At 32.3% G+C, this 22,983-nt stretch overlaps 1 long non-coding RNA gene across 2 annotated transcripts in view; it reads left to right on the top strand.

Moving 5' to 3' along the window:
• Nucleotides 1-22,983, top strand: part of LOC118191269 (uncharacterized) — a 435,608-nt gene that overhangs the window by 311,517 nt on the left and 101,108 nt on the right. For both annotated transcript variants that reach the window (XR_015038557.1, XR_015038556.1), the window contains exons 2-3: nucleotides 6,964-7,100; nucleotides 19,608-19,661. This is a non-coding gene — a long non-coding RNA (uncharacterized LOC118191269). The remainder of the gene's footprint in view (nucleotides 1-6,963; nucleotides 7,101-19,607; nucleotides 19,662-22,983) is intronic.

Here is a 22,983-nt window from a genome sequence, read left to right as displayed (position 1 = left end):
AGAACCTGAACTTTAAAAATTGTCGATTTGATGTTGTTTTCGAATTCTTTTCCCCATTATCATTGAGCCAATATATCTACTCTTAGTCAACGCGGTAAGGATCAAATTACATCGACATGGCTCATCAACAAGTCCACCTTTTACTTGTCACCATGGCGACAAGTTCCAGTGGCTTATGCTCAAGGACTGAGGGTGATAGAGCATTGATTCCCCTTTCGAGTAATCTTCCTGTAGTCGGTTCCAATCGGGCTGTTGTGGTTGCGTGTATGTTCTGTGATGCTGTGGGCGTGTACCTAACGGCTAGGGCATATTTTTTGGCAAATTTTTGTGAAAAAAATGCTTTCCTTTCCCTCTATTCCAACCCTCCTCCTTTTACATTAGGATGCTTTCTTTCTCTACCTGTGTGTATGTATATATATATAGAAAGATTAGTTTTTTACTGTGTTTTAAATCTACTTAATTCGTTTAGCATATAGCTTACTATTTTAATTAATTTTACTTGTAAATATTCAAATGTTGTATATTCCTCTTTTTTCATACATTTCATAGCAACTAAATATGCTTATGTTGAAATTTTCACGGAGCCACAGTTTTTGGTAATTTTTAGCGTGCGTACTAAAATTTATCTTCTAGTTTCCTTAATTTTGCAGCACAATGCGCAAAATTTTGACTACGTAGGTCTTTTTTCGTTTGTTCTCACTTCTTAAATTTAAATTATATATATATATATATATATATATATATATATATATATATATATATACACTTATATTTCTCGCTTGATTAAAATATAATGTAGGCTTTCGCAATTTCACTAATTTCATTTCACTTAAGTGAAAGAATCGTAAAGAAATTTGTGGGCAGCGAAACTTCATTTATTTCTTGGGACCCCTTTTTTTTTAAAAAAAAAGGTAAACTATTTTATGCAAATAATAAATTATGGTGAATTTTTTCTGCTCTTAACCTTCTATAAAAAGTTTTGTAAGTTTTCAGCAGATCCTAAGTTAAACTTGGTATTTAATGTTTCGAAGAATTTAATTGCGTGAAACAGGTAATTAAATATTAAATAAAAGGTTCTGTCTGTTAATTAGAAATGTGAAAAGGTATGCAATTTGTCACATCATCAATCAACATCAAGTTAGTTTTCATGGACGTGGCACGCAATACAAATTTGCATTTTAACTAAATCAAGATATTATATCTCACGTCCAAAAGCTTGGAAAATTTTCGTGCATCAGAAATTTTCAAAATCGCTATCCTATTATCATCGACTTATTCTGGTGAAACAAAACTATGATATTAAAATTACAAAATATTTAGTCTACTGCTAATTGTACTTCATGGCTTTTAATTAATGTAAGCACGAAAACGGACTTGATACATACTTCTGCACTTCAATAATGGTAAAACTGATTTCTTTCCTATATCATAAATATAACATCAATGTGCGCAGTATAAAATCATTTTGAATCACGCAATAGGAATTCATTTTGATGTTTAAAATAACAACATAGGCCCATACTCTTCTTTATTCGTTTTGTGATCATTCAAGTTGAGTAGGAATTTATGCAATGAATTAATAATTTCAAATTTATTGAACGAAATATAGGATGTTTTGGTAGAAACTGGTGATTATTTAACTTGTAACTTCTTCAGTTATTCTTCACTTCTTCAGTAACGTCGAAGAAGGAATTTAATATTTTCTTCACTAAAAAGCGTTTTTATGAATACTGATGATTGAACATTATAAAAAGATAGATTTCCTCTGTTATAGCAAAAATTATGCACTATGATTTATTCCTACAGAAAAATCTCGGTAGAAGTGCATGATATGCAGCGTTACTGAAGGAAATAATAACACTGGCGATTTAAAGAAAATAATTAATCAGTTAAGGGAATCTCCTTTAAGCGATGCAAAAATTTTGGCTACAGGTTGTAACTATGATAGCACCTGCAAACGCAATGTGTTAATTATTTCATTGGTTCTTTCGCTAACATTTCGTATCGCTAACATAAAAATCCTCACTATAAGAAAAGAACTTGAATTTAATATTTTAGTGAATGAAGATGTTAAAATTTTGTTTCGTTTCCACTGAGAAAAAGTGAACTAGAACTAGCCCTTTAGACAAATAGCACTAGAAAAATGATCTATTTATACGAAGAACGAAAACAAAAAGTTCTAACAAGAAAATACACTCGTGTGCGAAATTGAGAGAATTCGAAAATTATGTCTGTTTTTCGAAAAGTATTGAAGGAAAGGTAATAATTTTGCCGCCGAAGAAATATGCAAATATTCGAATATGTAAGAGTATATGTGCGTGTCTACGGAGCTGCGATTGTGGAGGGAATATAAGCACACGAGAGGTTTTCTGTGATTTGTGTACTCGTACCCCTTTAAGATAGTCGCCGTGTTTCTCGCAGGAGTTGGGTAAATTTTATAAGGTAGAAGGAGTAGCCACACACGTATGGATAACGGAATGAGATGGAGAATTATTGTTTAAACTGGAGCTAGGCCAATCACAAACGCAGATGGTTACAGAGCTTATGTAACGCCCAGTGTCGTCTGCAATTTGTGGAAGCAGTTTCAGGACACTGAATGTATATCGAGAAGCACAACGACAAATGAGGATCGTTATATGGTTCTTTCAGTGCGGCGACACAGGTCTGCTACATCTTCACAGTTTTCACGTCATCTGTATTCTGCCACTGGAACTCGATTTTCAGGTCTTCAGTTGCCCGAAGTCTTCATGAAATAGAGCTGTATAAGCCAGAAGACAAGTTGTTTGCGTCCCGCTCACTGCAGCATACAGGAGAGTGCGTTTATCACGGTGCAGACAACATAAGCCTTGGACCAGACTTCAGTAAAGCACTGTGCTTGTTACAGATGAGTCGAGATTTTGCCTGGACACTGATTCTCGGCGTATCTGTACCTGAGGAGAACCCGGAACACAATATCATCCCTCTTTCATCAGGAGAAAGGATTATTACGATGGTGGAGGTGTAAAGGTTTAGGCAGGCGTTTCGTTGGACGTCGGCACACCTCTGTATGTGTTTGACAAAGGCTTTCTGACTGCTGTGAGGTATAGAGAGGATATTTTAAAGCCATTTGTTTGACTTTTCAGAGGCGCATTTGATCCTGGAATCATGTTAATGGATGACAACGGTCGTCCACATAAAGCTCAGCTGGTCGACGACTGCCTGGAAAGCGTCTCACATATCTCTTTTTCTGCCACATCTGTTATAACTCCCACACGTCTCTTTCTCTGTTTTAAATGTATAGTCATACCAAATTCAATTAAAATCTATCCATTAGTTTTTCAGAAATTCGACATAACGTGCAAATTCTCTTAATTTTGCACACGAGTGTAATTTTGCGATTGGCGAAGGTAACAGCGAGAGAACCAGATGTAGCATGTTAAAAGAATTTTATGCGATGCTGATCTGGATATGGAACAAAGTTTCAAAGTCTGTCGAAAATCTTGATAAAGCGGTTGGTAGCTCTCATAGATTGCGCAAAAATTGAAAAATCAAATGCAATTAAAATATTTTACATTTTTTTAAGAAGTCGCTCAGTCAAGTAGTCAGTTGAAATTAAATACAAATTTAAGTGCCTTATTTTAATAGTAATTTGAACAATGAATGTTGTTATTTTAACTAATGGATGAATTATTCAAGTTGGTTACTGTTCTTGCTTAAGGCTCATTAATTGGTGGATTATTTAATCGTTTCACAGCGGGGTCTGGTTTCCTGTAATTGAAATCGATAATAAATGTTAAATAACTTCGAGTAAAAAAATTCGATTCCTTCCGTTGTCAACATAATCGCTTATGCCAATTTAAAAATAATCCCTTTAAGGCATATTGGCTTGTAAATCGTATGATGATTGTAAATGATCCAGATGTTGATAACTTTGCCAATATGATTACTCGTTATGTAATTAAAGTTAAACTAGAATGTTCCATTATAAGTCAAGTGAATTAGAAAATGTGAATGTAAAATATAGATATATTTGAAAATTTTCATTCGATATTTTGAAAAGCTTATGTTTCAATAAATCAAACCCTATGTTTCCTTCCTAACTAATCTATATTTACTCAACGCCATAAGAAGTTAAACATTTCAATAGACAACTTAAGATAAATCCTTTCAGGTTTGTTGCTTAAACTTGATATTTTTCCTCCTTTGAAAGTTCGAATTTTTTGTATCTTAAATACAAAGTATGAAGAAAAATTATTTGAAACTGAATTTTTTTCTTCATTTTCAAATCATTCTCGATAGGTTCTTAATAAAAGGAACAACATCTTTATGTGCAAAAGTATAACAGTTTCTGCCAAATAATTCTGGTGATAGGGAAATTTAAATTTAGTTATACGCGGCTTTAAAAGGTAAGAGGGATAGAATTAGAATTATCTCTCAATACGTGCCACTGAAAAATGCTTTTAAATTTTCAAACACATTAATGCCAAACACAATAATTCAAACCTTTCAATTAATGTGCTATTTGTGAGAAATAGCAGCATAGCATAACCAAACATATATTACATGGCATTATACATTTCCTAAAGAAAATTTTAAAGTTTTCTTTTATTCAGAATACAGATAAAATTACATGCATTTCACGGCATAAAGAAAGTAGCTTATTTATACATTAGTATATTTGTGAGTTGGAAATGACGTACGATATCTCATGCATTACAGACATTACGATGGAACAGCGAAATACTTAATTAGATTACTCTTTCATATTTTGTTTCACTAACTATGCTTGCTTTATTTTTCATTGGCTTTCCATGCTATGTTATTAGAGTAGCCCATATTTCTTATTTAAAGCCATACAATCAAATTTAAAACAATCATAGCACTTCGTAATAGATTGTCCTTGATTCAAAAGTTCTGCATTGAATAACACTTGTTCCTTAAAGATAGTAGCAACAGAAAGAAAATCAAATGAAAAACAAGAAATAATAAATGAAACTTCATTTACGCTCTTTTATAAATCGGAGGATTAAGCAACAGATTAGATAATTTTTCTTCATGCTGGAAGTGCCAGAGTCGGAAAGCGCAAATTGAGTCTTTAGATGAAACAATCTATGTTCCGTTACGTCTTTATAATGGTTGTACGATTTACATAAGTCAGCCACGGTTGGAGAAATAAAATAAATAAACGAAAAGGAAGCGAGAAGACAAACTAACCTGCTCTCTAATTTTATTGCGGTAAAAGCGATAAGAGGGACACATCGGCAAACACAAGTTCCTTTCTCCAACAAGACGAATGGCCAGATAAATAGCAGAAAGAAATAATAATAATAAAAAATAGCGACAAGACAGCAATGGGCAGATAATAATAAAAAAGGAAAACCACTTTCACCCAGCAGAGAGAGAGAGAGAGTTTAAAAGTGTTTTATTTCAGTAGCAGCTACCGTAATGATCGCGGAGAGGTGTTTGAAATATGAGCGACTGTAAAAGGCCCTGGTGTAATGGACGGGACCGTACAATCGTAAATCACGCGTTTCTGTGAGCTGCTTTCTGGAAACGTGGTTGGAATAATGAATGGCCAAAGCGAACCACCTGCTAACAGGCGAACTTAACCTCGCTTCTATTAGTAGAAGCTGTTGGGGTCACCGTGTAAACACACAAAAATCAAATTAGCTAATCCTTACCGCCTGTAGTGTCGAGTCGCCCGTTTTATGACGACGCATTAGCGCCTTGCCCGCAGTTTGTCATTTGGAAGAGTCTCACTGGGTAACCGCAAATGGTCTCTCTACCCGCTTTCTTTTTTTGTCACATCTTTTTTCAAAAGCTTCATTAGCTTCGTTTTTAATGATCGCATCAAGAGGATGTCAGCTCCGTAGCGCCACACGAAGGAGCAGAAAATTAGCCATTGGTAAATGGTGCGGATTTAATAAGGATTTAGGAACTTCGGAGTAACGGTTATGGGGATTATATAAATGGACTCGGCATCTTCCTCTTCTAAACGTTTTTGAACAAGTGGCTTATTTAGTTTTCTTTACGTAAATTGGAGTGAATTTATTGCCACGAATAACGTTTTGCTGATAAATGCTCCTCTTTCTCCCCTCTTCTTTTATCCTTTTTTTTTTTTTCTCTCTCCTTCTCCCTTTTTATTTTTTATTATTATTTTTTAAATGCTCTACAAATCTGTACCTGTAGGTATATGTATATAATATTAAGGTAATGCTTAGTAGTTACGTTCAAATATTTTTATATTAATATAACTTAATATGCAACACATAAGATGATTTTAGGCAAACTAGTGACAAAGCAGCGAAATACTGGAACAGCGGTTGAACGGGTCGGCTGCATGAACCTTCGTGGTTTTCTTCATGTTTAAAGTCAATCTGGACAGGTTTTCCAGAAAATGTCTTCTAAGAATGTGTCCGTCGCCAATGATTTGGACATTTTTCCAAAACCAAGTAATTTCATTAAATTAATTTGCAGTGAAAATAAGACGGAAATAAAATGAACATTTATTCGATCATTTCGTATGAAAATGTGTGCATTTCCTGAATATCATTATAAGAAGGTTACAGCAACTCTGGAGACAAAAAGACACCTCTGGAGACCTCTTATCATGACAAAACAGCGTAAAAAAATTATATATGCTAACTTAAAATTTAACTTTAATTAGTTGTAGCGAAATTTATAATTCCTTCAGAAAAATAAAATAAAAATATCATAACTAAAAAAAATATTTCTTGCCTGATTAAGTTAGAAAACGTGACAGTTAACTGTCGAGCACACATGAAAGGCAATTTATTCTGCGGTAGAATTCTTGATAGTTAAAATTTAAAATTAAGGTAATTATTAATTTTCTAACGACTAGTTATCATTCACTATGCACTTTTAACCGAAATATATTCTAAGATCAATGCTTTTAGTTATTTCAGAAGGTACTAATATCTCTTCCGTGACATGTGTTTGAGTAAAATTCTGTTTCTATTTCAGAGACCTCTAAGTGTTTAGATTTAGCATTAAGCAGACTTTCTGTTCAAGAAATGTTTTAGATCATCCGCGAATAATGTAAAGCAGACAGACATCTTGTCCTTGACATGATTAAAGAAGATGCAGTCGTGTTTGTGCATGTAGGTACTAACTTATTTTTACGTAAGTACGTTTTATTATCTCTGTTGCTCAGGACATTTTATTTTGAAGTATTCTATGTTTTAATTCACTGCTACTAAATTTTTCATACGTAACATCAGTTTATTTTGCATTATATTAGGAATAATTTATGTGTTGCTTTCTTTATAATAAGGTTAAACGAATTACATTTATGCTTCTTTTCTTTTTTCCATGCTACAATATAGTACCATACCAAGCACGTTGAAATCATTAGTACATCAGCATATTTGTAAACTTTGGTATATTATTCTTACAATTCCCATAATAATCAGGAAAAACATTGCTACAAGTGATGCTTAATTTCTAAAATTAGAACTGTCGGAACCGTATGGAAGACCTTCAGGGAAAAAGGAAAAATATAAGTAAATAAAGTAATAAAATAATTAAGTAATTAAAATCAATATTCAATAAAATGCAAAGAGATCAAATTAAAATTTAATAACTTATCAAATGCATTATAAATAATCAAATAATAAAATAAAATACCAGACCTCTTTTTATATGGGGCTCAGGCTGCCATAACAATTTCACTCAAAAAGTAAAAAATAACAGACCTCCGACTGAATTTAAGCTTTGAATATATGTTAAAAGGAAATATTTCAAAAAATTAAAAAATAAATGCTACTCTCTTTCCAGCACACCAAAGAAAAATTGTAAAACTGTTAAAAAAATCTGTAATGAAAATAAAGCTTATACGCATAGATAGGTGCGTAGATAAGAAAACAAAGAGAGAATACTCTAACACTTTCTGACATGCTCTGTCTAACTGTAACATGCATGACTAACATGCTCTGTCTTACAATTCCCTGCGACACTATTCTAACTTTCAAGCGGAATGCGACAGGGGAAAATGTTTCCTCGAATCAGTAAGCTAAGAATAAACTTAAGGTCGTATCACACATTAAAAACATTTCGGAAGAACAACTCTTCGGAATAATTTTTCTGCTTTGGCACATGATATGAAATAGCCAATCACCGTTGATCGTTTGGGGGCTACCATGTAAAATAGAATAGTTCTTCAATACAAATGATGGTTGATGACGGATGATTCGATGCTGACAGCTGATTGGTTGTTGAAAACAAACAACTTACAATTTTTGTGGGGGGGGGAGGAATAAAGGAAAAAAGAAATTGTGCATCTTTATTTGAATGGTAAAAGCAGGTAGAAAAATTGTTTGAAACTTGTTCATCTGACATAAATGGGCGTGTGATACCAGCCTTAAGGTACTGTACCTCGCATTTGATTACCGTTGTTCTAAAAAGTCTGCAGGTGTTCTTTTCCGATGTAAGTCACTAGCGTTGGCGTACATGACAACAATGAACATTTCCAGTAATTTCGGAATGAAAAATTTACTAGCTCTCAGAAATTCGTTGCACTTCCAGAAGAATAAGCTTTTCACGAGTAGGTGGGGACTTTTCTTTCTTTAAAAGTTATAGAGTTCGGTTTTCTTTGGTAGCATAAACTATCCTCAAACTTCTAACAGACTTGGAGCGAGTTACTGCTTCGTCTGAAAAGAACTACAGTGTCTTGAACAACATTTTTACTAAATCAGAAGTTCAACATAAACGCACGACTCTTACTTAACAAAATAATCACTACTTGTGGCAATGAAACTTAACGAACAATCCAAGTCAAATTTAAAACTAAGCAGTCAAGAACTACTAGGCTTAGTTTTAAGGACTACACATTGCACACAGCCTCTTGATGTTGGCTGAAAACTTTTCCCTGGCGTAACAATTGAACGTCGGCAGCAACGCAAAGCCGAAGAATTACAATCTTATCAGAACTAGCGAAACCTAATAACGATGCAAATGCTCTGTCTTACAATTCCCAAACCTCCGTTTAAATACTATTTAAGTTAAATACTATTACTCCGTTTAAATACTATCTAACCTGATTTGCATTCTAGTGAGGAAACGGAAAGGAGAAATGATAGTAAAGGTCTAAATCATAATACTTGGTTAATTAAAATAATAATAGTAACCTTACAAAGTAAGTCTCAACCTTAGTTAATGGATTTGTTTCCCAGGAAGATCCTCACCATTTATCAAAATAAAATCCTCACCTATTTTTACCTCTTTCTTCAGACCATATGATATTTATTGTTGAGAATACTCTTTCAGCTGGTGCAGGTTGAAAATGTACTTGATTATTTGAGCAAGACTGGGCAATGATTTTTTTAATGATAAAAATAAGCACTACTTGTGGCAATGAAACTAGGTGTCCGCCGATAACATCGCGGACGAAAACATCGCGGAGAAAACAACGCAAGGCGAAAACGTCGTGCTACAAAACATCGTGGGAGAAAACATCGTAAAGAGAAAACATGGAAGTTCTAAAACATCGTGGTACAAAACATCGTCGTGGAAAATAAAGCGGTTCAAAAACTTCGCAGTTTGAAAACATCGTCGTCGAAAATATCGTGGTAAAAAATAAAGTATCTACAAATCATCGCATGACGATAACATCGCAGACATGCTTTTTTTTCAGGTTTTAATAATTGTAAATAGATATTCCCATAATGATTTGTGAGTGCAAGGTATAAAGAAGGATAATTTTTACTTTCACATTTTTTTATTAACTAATAAATTTTTTGCTGAAAAAGTAAGAAGGAAACTTAAAAAATAGAAAATTAAATGCGTTTTATAGATTATACTTTTAATGAAAAATTACCAGTAAAAATTTCATAAAAATGATTTATTAATGGCCTTTGTTAGTTAACTATGCCGGTTTAAAATTCTATTAAGTGCTATAAGTTGCATTAATTTTCTATGCTTAAGTTTCCTTTTTATTTTCTCAGCAAAAATTTATTAATTAATAAAGAATATGAAAGTAAAAGTTATCCTTCTTTCCATCTTGCGCTCACAAGTCATTATGGGAATATCCATTTACAGTTATTAAAGCCTGAAAAAAGCATGTCTGCGATGTTATCGTCATGCGATGATTTGTAGATACTTTATTTTTTACCACGATATTTTCAACGACGATGTTTTTAAACTGCGAAGTTTTTGAACCGCTTTAATTTCGACGACGATGTTTTGTACCACGATGTTTTAGAATTACGATGTTTTCTCTTTGCGATGTTTTCTCCCACGATGTTTTGTAGCACGACGTTTTCGCCTTGCGTTGTTTTCTCCGCGACGTTTTCGTCTGCGATGTTTTCGGCTGTAACCGATTGAAAAGTTGCATTCATTTTTGTTTACAAACTCTCTACAATCTGAACCCCCCCCCCGCAAAAAAAAAAAAAAACCTTTTGCAATCACTACTTCCTCGAAAATTTGATCCCAGTTTATTATATAATTAGCGACAGTTTCATTAATCTTTTTAATCTACTGCTTCAGTTTCATACCATGTTTTTTCACTCTTTTTCATCCAAATAAAAAATTCTGCTCCACCAAAAATGTTTTCCTAGAGCTCAATGTAAGAAAGACATTTGTCCTTATTTTGGGAGAAAACATCTAGATAATATTAAAAGTATTTAGATCTAGATACAAAATATTTGAATTCTCAAAAGTTAGTGCAACAGACGGAATATTTTAATTGCCATATCGTTATTTTACTAGATGCTGCACTATTTTTATTTCTTGTATATTAGGGATTTTTTTTTTTTTTTTTTTTAAATTTTATTTTGCCAAGTAACCTGGGCAAAATGACAAGGTAGCCAGGAAGCAGGGATCATATCATTAAATCTGGACAATCTCGGTGAAAGCGGGAAGTCTGGCAGGCCTAATTATAAATAAATTAAAATATGGAACTCTTCTAGATTGGGCTTAGTTGGGAATAAAATTACTGTAACTTTCGCTCTGCCGCTAAGCTAGAAATATAACTGTCAATGCAGAAAGAAGAGAAGGCTGAATCAGTAATATGCCATTTTCTATAACCACATCGAATTGGGGCAATATTATCTGCGGATATGAGGACACTAGTATATTCATTTAGGCATCAGATCGCCACTTTTCTTCTTTACTGTATAAAAAACATCGGATTAAATCGCATTTTTCCTGCTGTACACGAATTTTTTTTGGGCTACTTTAGTTTTTTTTTTTTTTTTTTTTTTTTTTTTTAACCACCCTCTTTCATTACTTTATTAGGAAAAATTATTATTATTCTTTAGTAGCCAATGTCCCTTTACTGAAAATTAAATTCGTAAAATATAACAAATGAGTTATAAGCATCTACACTCTGTACCCATTTTCTGTCTCTTTCTTCGATAATTTACTTTGAGCAACACGATAGAATGCATCCAAACCTCCTTAACTTATGGCTTGTCCCGAGCTTGATACGTTTATTTCATTACAATAGGAAATATGATTATTAGATGCAGTAATACGAATCGGTTTGATCACGGAGATGTGTTAGTTATAGTTTTCTCCCGAAACACGACTCAAAAATCCCTCAAATACTTTGATTCCCCTGTTAAAATATATATTAGATATAGTAAACCTCATATTATCATATATAAACTTATAACATATTCAACTTCTCTGGGTGACGTCATCTTATCAAGTAAATTAAGAATCATGAAACACTCCCCTTATCAAAAAACTGCAAGTTTGCTTTCCGCTCCCTCTGCGAATTTAGCCTGCGGGCTTGCTGTGGGCTCCCCCTGGAAGTTTAAGAACTTGCCCGTGAGCCGGTACTTTCATATTACTTTTGCACTTATGTCAGATAAAATTCAAGAGCACAAAATATTTAAAAACTACATGTCTTTAGAATTCAAGATAGAGTGTTAGGGGTTGACAAACTTTTTTTTTTATATTTGCTACATTACTTTTTTGAAAACTAGCCTCTCGAGGGGCCAGCCGCCTAAAAGATTTAAGATGAAAAAATTACATAATGATTTTAACGAATCCATTGTTAAAATCATTATGTACTTTTATAAAATGACACATGTAATCATATGTGTCATTTTATAAAAATATTTAAAATTTATAATTAGACATCTCATTATTTAAGTGCATTTTTGTTTGAATCAATCAGATTAAAAAGCAGAAAAAAAAATATTTTCCAGAACTCCGTTCATTGGTTTTCAATCACTTGGTTTGTTACTCAGCAGCAGAAAAGAATGGCAACAGGTTGGTGCGCTGCAGAAGGGCAACAGTCTAGCGGACTGGAGATAAAAATGTTTTATTTCGAACGGTATTGCCACTTCTCGCTTTCAAATCTCTGAGTTTGTTAAACACGAATTCTCTAAATAAATACAAAATATGAAATAAATAAATAAATAAATTAAAAAAAAAAAAAACATTCGAAATTCAAAATTCCGGTTTCTAGGTGCCGATGTTCGGCTGCAGGACTACGTGTATTGAAAAATCGGTGGCTTTAGATGCTGTCCTTTTCCCACAATATGAGGAATATAGATCCAGATGCATATACACGGATTCTTCATTACTTAACTCTTCTAAAGCAGTAGATCGCGATAAGGTTACGGGGCAACACTATGAAAAGTGTTTCAGACAAAAAGGGATATGGATAAAAAGTGAGTTTCGAGACTTATAGCACAATTGGTGCTTAATTAAAAAAAAAAAAAAAAAAAAAAAAAAAAGAGCTTTTTAGGTTATAATTAAAATTATTAAAATATTATAGACAGGATACTGGAACCCTTTTTAGCTTTTAGTTAAGCAATTGTTGTTCTTTTATGGTTTAGCATTCACTGGGAAATATTTCATCTTCAAAATACGTGCCTGTAGACCCCCGTAACGTAAGATCAGCTCGTACAAAACAAGTGACAGAATAAGCGTTTCATCCCCTGCGGACTTGTATGCCGAAAGCTGAAGGAAGAATGAAGGGGTAAAACTTCGAAACCCTTAGAGGAAGGACACTTGCCCTGTCCCCTTAAGGAACAGGGAGGGTGGTATTGGCATCGTCACCATGTACCGAACGATTTATGATCCTTTCCGCTATTGAGCTGCAAGGAATTCAGCAGGAGCAAAGATTTATGACTATATTTGTCCTTTTTCTGATGGAGGCTACTTATAATTATGGACAGATAGGGTGAATAGGGTTCGCATCGTTCTTTGGACTGTCTGCCAGTTTTGGCTCTTGTTTGCTATAATTTCGTTAAAATGCTTTATGGGTTAGGTTTCTATGGTTGTAACTTGTTTCCTGTTTTTTCAGGTATTTATAAGAAGAATTTGTCGGTATACATTTTAAATAAAATTATATGATATTAAATCTGTACATAGGAATTAGAATTTGAAGTTTTCTTTATATAATAAGAGACAAAAAAGTGCTTATAGCCTTATGTATCAGATTTCAACTTAACTTGAGGAATGTGTTATTAATTAATATCTTAAAAATGAAAATAAAATGTGCGGGTTGTCAAAAAAGCTAAATCGATTTTTTTTTTTTTTTTTTTTTTTTTTTTTTTTTTTTTTTTAAATATATATACTGAAAAGAATCTGCTTGAGCTTACGTATGAAATAATTCGTAAGTGAACAGGAACAGAATAGGTTCTAATTTTGGTAAAATACAAACCAACAAACATAAAGCATGAAAATACTTTTATTCCTTAAAAATAAATAAATAAATAAATAAATAAATAAAAAATAAATAAAAATAAAAACAATAAAAAAATAACATACTCCTCACTACTGCAATTTAAAGAAAGAACCTTTTTCGTATATGGTATGTCCCCAAACTAATGAGAATGATTTAAAAAATATTTTTACAATTTGCAAGAAATTCCAATTTATTACCTACAAAATACATATCGAATATAGCAGTTAGAGCTATATTGTCACACTTCGTAATCTACCTCTGAAATGTTTTCTAAATTTCTCTTTGCAGACGCCAAGACATAAATATTATCATTAGAGTTTGTTGTTCTGTTCTGTTTGTCTTCTTGGTGTCTTTTGAGATGAGTTTTGAGTTTAAGAAATAAAGAAAAAATCTCGTATAAAGTAAAAGAAATACCAAATAATTGCTATACGGTAAACGGGAAAGCGTTGCGATAGTTTTTGAGCCAAGATTCCTTACAGGCAATGAGGTGCGATTTAGCGCTGAAGAAGTGAAAAGGGGTGAAGGAACCAAGTGCTTATAGTTTCCTAACGGTCGCACACAACACTTTTTACAAATTTTCAATTAACTATTGGTACCTGTGCTTAGCCACTATGTTCTCGATTCTTAAAAATGACGAAATATGTCTTACATGGCTATTCATCCTCTCCCGTTCATCCATGGATGCCTTTTGTCACCTGACGAATTAAGCCAACATTTCGTAACAGCAGAAATTTAATGCATGAGGATAGAAACGTTTTCTGGTAATAATGTCAATGCTGAAAGTTATAATAAATAATTTATTTTCATAACAAGGCCGTTCTAGGTTGCTCCAAATCAAGGGTTCGCGTTGGATTCCCATGTCAGACCTGGCTGTATGTGTCTTTTTTTTTTTTTTTTTTTTTGTTTGTTTGTTTTTCTTTTTCTGTTCTTGAAGGCACTATACCGGTCTACCTTCCTTCAGTGCACCTTGGGCAACATTCTCAGTGATAAGACAGATGAATGACCGATCGTCCGGCCATTTGAATAACTGTTTTTAAGAAATCAACATTCTTTCTGAAAATAGCAGCAAAACAGTACAATGGCGAACGTTCGCAAGACAGATGCTGTTTCTAAATTCTGAAAAAGGTGAAATCAGATTATGTTCAAGGAAATTTTCATATCTAATGGTTATTGCTTGCTCTAAAACAGCTCTACCTTCATAATAATCAACGCCTCTAGTATTTATCAGTTTCAATTTTAGCTTTTGTTTTTCACGTCTTTCTAAATTTATGAAATTATTTTTTAAAAGCATTTAAATAAGAAAAAAGACACAAGTGCACATAATTTTGTTTCTTAAAACATAAAAGATAATACTGCTTAAAAAATAAATTTTACTAGTCATTATAAGGAATGCTAAACACCAAAAATCTTTTTTTTTTTTTTTTTTTTTTTAAAAAAAAAAGGTAAGAAATCTTATTACGTTGTGTGAGTTGCATCCTGACATTGAAGTTTCGGCGAAAATACCTGTTTTCTAAGAAAAAAATGGCCGATCATTGGGCTCAGTTATTCTCATAGCATCCATATTTTCCACTTCAAGAATTAAAGTATTTTAAATGAAATTTGTACTTTAGTGTGAATTTGAAAAAATCCAAAATTTTAAAATTAATTTTGTGAGCACATAATAATTATGACATAAAATTATACCGTATTTGTACGCAGTACGTTTTTCAAATTAATGTAGTCATTCAAAAAAATCTCAAACTATTAAAAATGTCAGAATCTGCATGAAATGTACTTAAGATTGAACAAGATTTGGGACTCGTGAAACGTATTCATTTCAATAAGGTTTTTATATTAACCAACATATATATAAAACCATATATATTTAAATCTATGATACCAGATTTGCTTATGACGGAAATTCATTTTTCCGAATATGAAAACGTGAACGAACGTTGAACGTGTTCCAACTACAATATTATAAATAGTTACATCCTCAGATACACATTCGACTTTTGTAATGAGCAGAAGAAATAATAAAGTTTTCTGGTTACGTTGTGGCTTAACGACAAATCTTGACTCTTTTTTAAGCTGTTCTTAGCTTACCTCTAGAAACATTTATAAGTTTTACAAGTAAACTTACATAAAATGTTCTCAGTACTTTTGTGCTACACATTTAAAAAAATCGAGATTAAAAGTATTTTTTTCACATTAAAGGAGACATGATTTACTGATTTCGTAAAATGCCAGAACAGCCAGATGAATTAAAAAAACTATTTTGATTGTCACAAAGAGAATATAAATTTCCATTTAAAGGAAATTTCTGGAAATAAAAAGTGACGTTTCACGTACATTCAAATACGATTAATTTGCATCAGGAGATATATTTACACGTACGTTGTTGTTTTGAGTTATATTATTGTTGGAAAATGTGAAAGGTATTCTTCCCGAAATATATCCCGACTGAACATATAAATATTATAAATATTCTAATGGCTTGAAAACTAAGATTATGATATTTATTAAAATAATATTTTCAAAATAGAAAGAAGAAGTGTTAAACTTGAAAAACTTTGTCTTTCTCATAACTGCCCCATCAACTAACCCAAGTTTATTTTGATAGCGTAATCTCCGCAATTCTTTCTCAAGTTTAAGATGATATGCTGTATAGAATTATAAAGAAGATAATGAAAAAGTTTGGAAGACTAGTTTAAGACTACTGCAGTTTCTCAAACCTAGTAATTTTGCTTTTAACTAAGTTTCCCCTACAGGTCGACCCGAAAATTTCTCAACTCTTTCCCTTCTGATGCAAAGCGCAAAGCATTCCAAGAGCATTCCTTGGAGGAAAAATCCACGTTAATGACTTTCCTTCATTCTATACGAAAGATTTCGGTCTGCAAAAGAACAACAAACAAATGAAAGAAAATCCGAAAACGAACAACTTACAAAGCGAAAAAGAGAAAAAAATGAAATAATTACATCTTCGTAAGCTGAAGCTCGCTTTGCAAAAGGAGAAATAAAAAACAAATAAATAAAATAAAATAAAAAAATTATAAATAAAAACAAAAAAATGAGAAGAAATAATAACAACAAAATTAAAGGAAAAAAATTGAAAAAAAAAAATAGTTTTGGAAAGCATCCTTGTAGTGTACGCCAAAGTTAGATGTGCCCAGGGAAAGCCCATTAATCTTCCGAGAAGCTGTCACATACATACTGATGAGCTTGCAGGCCTTAAGAGAAGGTTATGCTTTGAATATTCTTCCACGGGAGTTGCTAATTAATATTCGTGCTGTGTAGAGCAGATAGGCTCTCTTCGGGTTCGTATCTCCTTTACTTAACGTGTGCATAATAAAAGAGAAGCATCATTTTCGCCCAAGCATTGTTGGTTTCTGATCTGGTATGCAGATCTCAGGGCTGTCGCATCTCAAGCTCCCCCTTTTCGTATTAAAGCGGCGTTCATTGACAAAATGGATCTGCCAGAATTGCAGCAGTGTTTGATTAAAACAATGAATACAGTGTGTGTCCTCTCCACTTTTACTGTTAAAATCAACCAGATGTTAAGTTAAATGCATTTTTATTACAGAATACTACACCTTCGTTAATTTGCTGTTAATAAAATACATTGTTAATTTTTAAAACTATCTGACTAATGTTATTGATGAAATATAATTTCTGTTTAAAATTTAAGAAATACTGTGTTCTTTTAATTGTGAATATTATTGAAACAAAGAAGAATTGCAGAGAAAAGGAAAAACAAAATATGAGAACAGTCTGAGGTAATTTTTTTATCATATGAGATAGAAATAATCGAATAAATGAATTTACATACCTTTAAACGTTATATTTTTTTTTTAAAAATGTTGCGAAAGTTTTACTTCTAAAGTGTTCAAAAATCGTTTTTAATGATTAAAAGAAACGCTGAAATTAATTCCTATAGCAAGGAACAGTAAAAGTTAGAGGATCTGACTTTCAAGCTGTGATGTTAAGAATATTAATACATTTGCAAATTCGTTAAGACAAAATCAACGGGTTATTTCTCTTCAAAACAAAGATTACAAAAATGGGAAAATAAAATACGTGATATTAACACTCTTTATTAACTGATTTCAGTGGTTTAAATTTTTTACAAAGTTGTAGCATTCAGGTGTCGAGCAAAACATTTTTCACATTTTTGCAATTAACCTCGAGTATAAAACTTAATGAAATTCAGCTCGATGCGCACCTCGAAAAGCACCGTTTTTATTTGAAGTATGATTGCATTCTCCCTTAAAAACTTTTATGGGAAGAAACGAGACTCAGTTTGCTTGAAACTATCAACAATGCAGATTATTATCTTCAAATGATTTATCACTATTATTTTTTATGAAGGAGAGACTGTTTTGATTTTGTAAACATTATTTGAAAATATAATTTAAAAACATTATGAACAAGATTATCAGCTTTTGAAGTTTTATTTTATCGACGAAGTGTCAATAAGATTTTCTCAGTTATAGATTACGTGGCACACTCAGGGCGTGAACGTATCATGGCGACCCCTGCCTCAAGACGAGCCATCAAACAGTGACCGTCAAATATGTATTAAGATGATCGCCAAATATCTAAGTTGCTTATCACATTAAAATATTTTATGTTTTAATCAAATCAATCAACATATTTACATATGTATACGTATATATATATATATGCGTACATTAATTTTTTGCATTTCCAATTCTATTGCATTTCTATTAGAACAGTAAGCTATTTGTATAGAAAACAATAGTTGATTATTTCTGAATCATTAATTTTACCCTCCCTCGGGGTGTAATTTATCACTGAGGCTTATATTCGGCGGTTAAGATACAGCACTCTTTAAATGATTCATCACACTGCTGACTGCTTATGCTAATTTTTCCAGTCCCCCCTTGCAGATCTGGTAACATATAACGTATCATTGTTCAAGCACGGCTAAGTCAGTTCATTTATATTTTTGATGTTATAACCATTTATTTTAGTAAATGAGATTTTTATTTTACTCTTCGTAAATCTTAAGGATGAAAGTCAGATTAAGACGCCTCTGTAACCTTAAACTAAGATGTCTCCAAAACAAAACATAAAAATATTGAATTTAGAAACATAGATTATAAAAGTTATTGAAAACGATACTGTGGCCAATCGCAAAGAAAGCTGACAGAAAATTGCGACATATGATTAGTAATAATTAGACGGCGGATTTAGTATTTTGCCGTCAAAAAATGTTTTACGAAAAGAAGCGACAGAGAAAATCGAGCAGGCAGATTTCATTGAATGAATATTTTTATAAGCACAGAAAGATTTAAGAACTGCTAAACAAAACACTTTTTAAAAGTCTCCCTTCTTTTAGCTGCTTTATTCCCTACTTATATATGCAACTTATTAACAATTTATTTATTTTTTAAATTTTTAATCTCATCATAAACTGATACATCATATGCGGTATACTGATAAGTGTTGTTCTGCTTTAGTTCCTTTATTTAACAGACTACGACAGCCTTGAAAATCAACATAAAATATCTATGTAAATATAAAAATATATATATTAAAAAGATCATCTACACAGAAGACGACTAGAACCGAGGGTGCTCTTACATAAAATTTTACACATAGAACTGTTACACATCTGGTTTCAACACAATTATATACAATTTTTGTTAAGCAGTTATGACAATTTATTTAACTCAACCGATATGAACATCCTGAATCTTTACAAAATGGAATTGATAGCGTAGGAAAATAACAAACTATACTTTAAGTACAATTCGCTGAAAAGAAAACCAAGATTTGAATGAAAAATTTCTTCGTTTTAAACTGAAATACTGAACTAAAATTCTTATATATTTATTCTTCTTAAAAAGATTTTTCATTCACAATTATTTATCCCCGGTTTCTCCTTAGAGGATGATTTTCCTCGCTCCCCTCAATTTCACTTTTAATGTCAATTTATTTGTTTCCTTTTTCTTTCTTTTAGGTGATGAAGAACAAGAAGATTTGTAGTGTTTATAGTTTGGTGATTTCCGCCTCTGTAAGTATTGACGATGTTAAATATTTTTAACTGATAATATTACAATAACGTGAAAAGCTCTTCATATTTCTATATCTAAATTGAAAACCATTGATGTCAGAATTTGTATTTGTACAAAAATATAGTTTAATAAAGCAATATCAACAAAGAAAAACTCGATTGAATTTTAACGTACTTTGAGAATGGCACATGACAAAATATATACATGGATGCAATTTAAGTTCTCATTCATAATTTAAACAACGTCTGACATTTGTTTTTCCATCTCCATATTATATTTTCATAGTTTCATTAAGCGTTCCTCTTTCAGATACTAGTAAGACGCAGTCAATTTTCAATTAATTTTACTTTTATGAAGTTCATAACAAGTTACTCAAATTTACAAGTTTTACATTAAATGAAATACTTAAAAAATATCAAAAGATTTTTTTCATAGCATCTAATATAAATCAAAATATAAGATAGAATTTCAGCTTACCTTGGTTGCACAACAGAAAAATGTTCATCCATTCAGTGCATTCTAATCGAGTATTCAAATATATATCCTGACACGTCATAACATAAAATTACGTTAAAATTCGAAATTCATTATAAACATTGAAATTCATGATCATATTACACCCAAATACTTCTCACAGGGGAATGTCCTGATTAAAGTATTTAAAGTAAGTCAAAAAACACGTTCAGATTTAAACTTGATGTTTTAGGTTTCCTCCATCACATTTTGAAATGTTGTTCTTTCCTTATCACAGTTTGAATGAACTTTTTCATTAAATGAAATCCGACCCTTAACATGCTCTTAAATTACAGTAGCACTCACATCTGGAAAATAAGTAATTGTAATCGCACTAAGACCTCAACAGAGTATCTCAGAAAGATCTGGGATTTTTAACATAATTACAGATTACTTTCAAGGGTTTTACTTTCGAGCTCCTGCAGAGTTCAGCATTTTTGCTCCTGTTTTTTTCCCTCTTGGAACTCCAATTTATTCTACATTCTCTCTTTGGGGTCTTATTTCAAAATAAAACCTCATGTTGGCCCAGTAGGATTTCTTGGTGTTAATTACAGCAACCAAATCTAACTCCAAGACTCTTCGAATTACGCTGCAGGTTCCATTTGTTGAGTGGGCGGTAATGGACGTTAGTAAGATCATCCAGTCTTCTAAATCGGTCCCTGGAGTCCCATTTGGGGTCTCACTGGAGTCCAGTCCCACCCCCTGTGCGACACGTGACCCCAAGTTCAATGATTTGTATATGTCTGATGAATGGATCTATAGTAAGTAAGGACTTCATTGTGACCACTCTTTTCCAGTTTTCTCCGCAGGGACTTCAATGGTTCCTTCCACGGCTCAAGACCTTGGCAGATTTCCACTGAAATTCAGAGATCATCACTTTCCAGCAAACATTCGTTTAATTTTGTTATAAGAATGACCATTCTGATTTTCCTTGTTGTATATTATAGTAGATTTATCAAATGGAACATTAGTTTGATGTCCAGGCGTGAAGAGTTTGCTTCTTCTGTTTTCAGGATTGTACAGGTTATGGTTGAAAGCACAGATATAATACTATTAAAATTTTAATGCTTTAATACTTTACTAATCTGAAAAGGTTTTTATTCTCGGTAATAAGTTAGTTTTCATAAACAAAAACAAAAAATCTGAAACCTTTCAGATTTTACATTACGCCCAAAAGTTCTTTTTTTAACGTTTTGTATGTTACCTTTACTTATTAAATATCATATTCTTATTCTTCGCAATTAAACCATAAAATTCAACTCAACAGCAATATCGCAAAATAATTTTAAAATGAGCATATCTTCAGAGTTTCCGATACACACTCTCGCGAGCTGGAGATTATTATTATTTTTTTTTTCCCCGTACAGTGTTGTAATTGCTTACTTTGAATCGTTGAGTTTCTTAATCGAAAATTCTTTAATGTCTGACAAAATATGAAATCGATAATAAAATAAATTCCAAATTAGGGCTTCCAGATGCCCATATTCGGTGGAAATTTACGGTATTCAAAATTTGATGGCTCTAGGTATCGTTGTTTTATCACAATGCGAGAAACATACATATATTTATGCAGATTCTTCATTATTTAATTTCTTTAAATATAACACAGGGCGATAATATTCGGTGGCAACAATTTGAAAAGCGAAATGGACATCTAAAATTTTCGACGCAAAATGCCGAAACGAAATTATAGCCTTCTGGGATAACGCCCTTATGGCTAACAATAGTCAAAACAAAAACATTTTTTAATTTTTACACCATAAATTGCTCAAATAGGAAATATTGCACATTTAGAAACTTTAAGGGAATGTGAGCGTATTAGTTAAATATTTAGACATTCAATTCGAGCAAGTTGTTTATCCTTGCATGTAAACAGTTTTATGAAGTAAACATGCATTTAGAATTTTTTTTTTTTTTTTTTTAATAGAACTTGTACTTGGTACTTTCTGTTAAGTAAGTTATTTCTTTAAAACGCACACCCCAATGGTTTAGTACCTTTTTTATTTTATTTATTTATTTATTTATTTTTTTTTTTTTCAGAATTATCACATTACACAATTCTATGGCTGAAAGTCAAATGCCTTGTATTTGACCATTTAATTTAAAAAGTTACTCGTTTTTAGCATTTTGATAATGTAGAAGTGCTAATGTTATCTTTTGAAAAAAATCTTAATTTAAAATTTAAAATGCTGCTGTAATCTAATCTCTGAAAGTTTCTGCTCATATAAACATACTTATGAAAAACAGAATGAAAGATATTTGCAGATGATGAGTGGAATTTTGTTAGGCGGTCATTTGATTACTTAGTTCATGTAGCTGCAAAAATTACGCATATGTGTAACATACTTTTACACATAAGAATAATTAATTCTTTACTTCAATTTAACTATCGTTTAAAAACTAACGAAAACATTTCGAACAGCATTTTTAAAACCAAGCAAACCAGCAAAAATAGTACAAAATATGTATATTCTGTCATGAGTGGCTTAACCCACCCGATCGACAGTAACATCAAATCAGGTCTCTGATATCAGAGCAAGCTCACGAAATTCATCATGGCAAGGGGTCAAGATTGCGTCTGTCATTGGCAAGAACCTTGGACACCATACATGTGATAGTACGACTTCGTTCATTTCCGCCCCCCCCCCCAATTTTGAAGGAGAGCATCCCCGGGGCGGGAGACAGGTTCAAGGATCTCAAATTCCTCTTACCCTACCACCTTCCTCTCGAGAGGATTTTCGGCTCGCCGCATATTTAGAGTGCCCCTGTTCCGCACAGACACTATACATTTACAAATATCCATGCCGT

This window comes from Stegodyphus dumicola, chromosome X1, assembly GCF_044657685.1.
Source record: "Stegodyphus dumicola isolate Sdum_Otavi_A_Nest chromosome X1, ASM4465768v1".
In the NCBI taxonomy this organism is placed as follows: Eukaryota; Metazoa; Arthropoda; class Arachnida; order Araneae; family Eresidae; genus Stegodyphus; species Stegodyphus dumicola.
The sequence above is the reverse complement of the archived record's forward strand: the minus strand, read 5'-3'. Positions and strand labels throughout refer to the sequence as shown.